At 37.7% G+C, this 5415-nt stretch overlaps 1 protein-coding gene and 2 long non-coding RNA genes across 6 annotated transcripts in view; 2 read left to right on the forward strand and 1 right to left on the reverse strand.

The window, feature by feature from the left end:
- LOC128249311 (uncharacterized) overlaps window positions 1-1191 on the forward strand; it is a 16078-nt gene extending 14887 nt beyond the window's left edge. Inside the window, exon 3 of the long non-coding RNA XR_008265408.1 lies at window positions 855-1191. This is a non-coding gene — a long non-coding RNA (uncharacterized LOC128249311). The remainder of the gene's footprint in view (window positions 1-854) is intronic.
- LOC106881303 (uncharacterized) overlaps window positions 1-5415 on the forward strand; it is an 81786-nt gene that overhangs the window by 74158 nt on the left and 2213 nt on the right. The window lies entirely within an intron of this gene.
- Window positions 1-5415, reverse strand: part of LOC106881302 (glycine receptor subunit alpha-1) — a 236793-nt gene that overhangs the window by 35355 nt on the left and 196023 nt on the right. The window lies entirely within an intron of this gene.

Below are 5415 nucleotides of genomic sequence, written 5' to 3' on the forward strand. Positions count from 1 at the left end.
TATCTATCTATCTATCTCTCTCTCTCTCTCTCTCTCTCTCTATCTATCTATCTATCTATCTATCTATCTATCTATCTATCTATCTATCTATCTATCTATCTATCGATCTATCTATCGATCTATCTAAATCATTGCATACGTTTTTTGGTCAAATATATTTTTGTGTGGTTTGATTTGTAACAACATTGAGAAAAGGAGTTTTGGTTTCTAACACAACCATGTCAAGTTTCTTATTTTTTAAAACGTAACAATTTTTTTCTGATAGAAGCAACAGTAAGACATTAGACTCATCGACTCTCGATTTAAAAGGGAAACTTTGTACTTAAATGGATGATGCAGTCATATTCACGCATTCTATCATACTTTTCTTTTCTTTACTGAAGCAGTGCATTTCTTGTAATGCATGATATGAACAATGCTCTCAGTTGTGCCTTACTTCTTTTGAAAATATTAGTTACGAAAAATTAGCATGAGTTTGTATTCGGCAACTCCAAATTAGTAAAGATCGACCGGTTTCGTCTTCGGTACAAAAAAAAAAAAAAATGTAGAAATTTGTTGACCAGCGCTATCGAACAATTGTAATACATCAGTTATCCTATCTAATAAAAATGTCTGTAGGAAGTAACGAAGGTTTTTGTCTTCTAAGAGTAATAGTTATTTAATCAATAATGGTTTATCAAATTTCCTAGAATATAATATAGAATTTCAATGAGATATTTGTTACTTCTGAATCAAATTTAAACTTTAATAAAAACCGGTTCTTTTTTATTTCATAACAGAAGTAATTTAATTAAATTTCATTTCTTTTCCTTTTGTTTTTGTTTTTTATTCTATGAATCATGGCGTCTCAAAAGGCCATCATGAACTAGCCTGTAGCTGGAATATCTGCTGACAGCGAATGAAGGGGAATAATTATAGTATCTGAGATAATTCTCATTGAAGAAATGCCAAGACAAATATTTAAATTCCTTTCACCTCGAGATCTTATTGCGTTACATATCAGAATAGAACAGAAAAAGGGCAACGCAAAGAAAAGAAAAAAACTAGCCTCTTCTCTCACAAAGCAATCAAAATCGAATCCATATGGATTAATGTTACATAATAAAGACAACTTAATTTTCAAGTCCAACTGATTTGAATATTGTACGTTCTTCATGTTTATATTTTGTTTCACCTTTATAAATTGAACTGAGTGTGATAACCAACGGTTAGAGTAATAAACTCCGCACATTAAACACAACTTATTAGCCAGTAACTCATTAATAAAACGAGTAATCCTTGAACAAGTGATTAAGGATTAAGTGATCTCATTTACTAACACTTCCTAGAAGGAGCTCCCTCATTAATCCGACTTCAACTATTGTACATTTGACAGGTGGCTCTTTAACTTGCAACACAGAAGCCAACTCCTTCAACCGCACACACACACACACACACACACACACACAAGGGAAAGAAAAAGATTGGTAGAGAGAAGACCCGAAATTTGCCACCAGTACACCTGATGCCCGCAGCCCCTGCTTCCTTTTTTCATGTGCTGTAATACATTTGAGCATTGTGTACAATTTCCTTATTATCAAGGACAACAGAGAAGTCTCTTGATCAGTATATTTAAACCCAGAATAACCCTGCCACTTCATTGTAATACAGTCACGTAAACAAAAGAGAATTAAAGCAGATGGAATATTTCCATCCGAAATATGTTAAGGAGATGTATAACATATATTCTCTCTTGAGACCTGTATTAAACATATTGTTTTATTTTTACAAAACAATTAATTATACACATAAAAGTGAAACGGTAAACAAACAAATATTTCTCATTCAAGCATTAATGAAAATGGCGGAAAAGTAAAAATGACTGATTGCTTTACTAAATATCCCAGTAATTTATTCTTTACAGTTTGAGCTAAAAACTCACATGGGTCAGCTTTCATAACTCCAGAATAAAAAAAACGACAAATACCAAATGAGGTTGGCTTAATTGATTACATCTCTCTCTCCAACAAATGGGTAACTTTTAAAGATGGACGAAATGCTGCTAAGTATTTATTTTGGACACCCCGGAAGGTGGACAGGCAAAGTCAACTTCGTTGAGATTCAAACTCAGAACGTAAGACACAACTGAATACTGCAAAACATTTTCTCCAACGCTCTACTGACTTTAACTCTCTCTCTTTCTCTTCTTTCTATTGAATTATATCCACATGGCAGATTGGCAAAATTGATGCTTGCCTGAAAAAAAAAAACTGTAATCATTATTAATAGCTATGAAATATCGTGACTAACGAAAGTATCCAGGAAACGCTGCTCATTATTGCCAGCATACTTTATTGTAATATCTTGGATGATCGAAAACTTTGCTATTACCCATTCAGACGGACCATATCTCTCCGAGAACGGTCGCTACACTGCGCGTTACGCAGGCTTCTGTTTTCAGTGTTGCTGTAGCTGTATTAAGCCCGCGTTTTGCAACTTAGGAGGTTTCCTGACTTGGCTAAGACAACTTAGTTTCGACCCATAGTGGTTTTAGCTACCAATGCATGTATTTATATCTACAACTCAATAATCATACGCTTGGATAAATTTTTATCTCTATGATATTCTCAGAAATTGGCGCTTTTATTTCGATGTTTGCGGATATTTCTACGAAAGTATAGACTGCTCGAGTTGGCACAAAGATAAAAAAGATGGGCCAGATATTTTGTAGCAATACATTATATTTCTGTGTTCATATCTCCTTGAAATCGACTTAGTTTGTTCAATATGATCAATAAAATAAGTGGCAATAATATAGTTAGGAGATCAACTAGATCTTCTTCCATTACTAAAGAAAATCTTGTGTTTAAGGAACAAATCAATATTTCTCTAACATTGTTATAAATGGTGCAGTTATATCTAATAGAACTGTGGAAAAGATGCACGCTGGGAGACGGAGTTAGAATGTCTAAAAGCGGGTTGAGTGGTAACATTTAGACTTATTTTTGTAGAGAGCTCATTTCAAAGCTTTTTACTGAGAGATATCAACATTAGGAAAGTCCACTTGTGACGTAAAAAACACAGCACAAGTGTAATGATTATTATTGACATAAAATAAATGAAGACAGCTATAAATGTATTGCAGTTATTTGGTTGTGTGTATCTACGTTCTGAATTCAGATGATTGCCAGGGGAAAGATTGACTTTCATCTGTTAGAAGACATGTATCAAAAACGATTCAATTGGCCACATATACCCCATGCAAATTTCTGGCCCTGCGCCAATATAACAAATCATTATTATACAGTTATCTTGACTGACTTTGTCTTTGTGAGCAAGTAAACATATCACATATTGGTTTATATATATATATATATATATATTCATGTGAGTGTGTGTGTGTGCATGTAAACTAATATTTGAATACACACTTTCTCTCTCTCTCTCTCTCTCTCTCTCTCTCTCTCTCTCTCTCACTCACTCACTCACACACACGCATGCATACACACACACACACATATATATATTATTTGGTTAGTCTTGCAGCGTTAATCATGTTTCGATTCTGAGACAATCAGTTAAGAAATTGATCAGATTCCCTTAGATTCAAAACAGAATGAATTCTGTAAGACCCACCTCATAAGAAACATAACACATTCACACACTTTACTTCCTACGCACGCACACACACACGCACACACACACACACACACACACACACACACACACACACACACACACACACACACACACACACACACAGAAGCATGGCTGTGTGTTTCTGTATGTGTATGAATATATCATACTTTTTTTTACGTGTTTCAATCATGCAGCTGCGGTCATACTGGAGCATCACCGTGACATTGTACTATTTGTATATTGCATTTCGGTCCCGCTGTAAGCTTGCGACAACGCCAGTGTTCTCTATTGCCTATAATAATTGTGTCTCATCGGCGTCGCTTGTGACAAAAGCTGTCTGAGTGACCATAGGCATGTCTAAAAGAGCTACTATAAACAACAATAACCCCCAGATAATTTCCCGGGGAACTCCAATCAGAATTTGTTGGTTAGGTGGGGAGTGGTTATTGCCTTGAGTTCTACTTTGCTGCCTTGAGTTCCACTTTGCCTTGGATGCACAAAGCGGTAGTTTGTCTCCATTTCTCCATGCCAGAATTTGCAGATGGTTTGCAGTTCATGTGCTATTTTCTTGTTGTTTTTGCTTTTAGTAGTCTTAGCTTTAAATCCAATGTCATTACTTTTTCAGCTGACTTCTTTTACTTCATCGCTGCTCTCAAAGTCGGCTTTGGGGTTGCTTCTTTTGGCAGTTCTGATTTCCGTTTTAGTTCTTACACCTCTGTAGATATTTTCGGCAACGGACACAGAGCTGGTTGCATTGTGTTGCTGCCTTCTTTGCTGGGCTTTTCGCTGGGGGCTTCAACATTGGGACTGTTCTCTGTGTCAGGCGTTTTACTTAGTGAACTACCACAATTAAGAATGTTTTCCAATTTGTCTAAGTGAGACCTGGTGAGTGCATAAGAGCGGATTAATCGACTCTTTTTCAGTTCTATCTGAGCTGGAAATCAAGTAAGTCTGTTGTTTTTCAGGAACGCTGCAATCGGGTCGTTGGCTGGAACGACCCGATTCCACGAAAGGAGAACCACTTCTATCCCGGAACTTTTCCAGTTTCTTGCCATCTTAGAGCACTACTTATCTCTTTCTTTGTGGAATGAGTGTGTGTGTGATTGGTTAGTGATTGCAGAGAGAGAGAGAGAGAGAGAGAGAGAGAGAGAGAGAACGAAGGAAAAGCAGGGATATAAGAAGAGAGAGAGAGGGAGAAGCAAGTGTAGGAGAGGGAGTAGATAGGCATATCAGGGGAAGAAGAGAGAGAGAGAGAGAGAGAGATAGAGAGAGAGGAGAGTAGCCAGAGAACGAAGAGTAGCTTAAGATAGAGGGAAGAAAGCAAGTGGGAGGAGAGGAGCGCAAGTGGTAGGGAGAGTGAATTGAGTGAGAAGAGGTGGGTCGTGATAAAGAGAGAGAGAGAGAGAGGAAAGCAAGTGGATGAAAAGGGAGGAGGTTAAATAAAGAGAGTGGATTTGTAGTGCTTATAAGGAGATAGAAAAGAGAGAGGTGGCAGTAGGCTATGAGGAGAGGGCGGGAAGGGAGCGTGTAGGCTGAGGTAGAGAGGAGGGGGAAGAGAGGGAGACAGCAGTGGTAGCAGTGTGTGAGTGGAAGGGTTGGAGGCTAGAAGGAAGTGATGGTGCTAAAGAGTGAGGGGGAAATACGGGGATGGTAGGAGGATAGAAGGGTAGGAGGAGAGAGAGAGAGAGAGGGATCTAAGAGAGTGAGGAGGGAGAAAGGAGATAATGAGAATGGGGGACTGGGGAGGGTGAGAAGAACACAAGATATACATTTGGAGAGAGAGAGAGAGAGAGAGGG

Source organism: Octopus bimaculoides, chromosome 13 (genome assembly GCF_001194135.2).
Source record: "Octopus bimaculoides isolate UCB-OBI-ISO-001 chromosome 13, ASM119413v2, whole genome shotgun sequence".
In the NCBI taxonomy this organism is placed as follows: domain Eukaryota; kingdom Metazoa; phylum Mollusca; class Cephalopoda; order Octopoda; family Octopodidae; genus Octopus; species Octopus bimaculoides.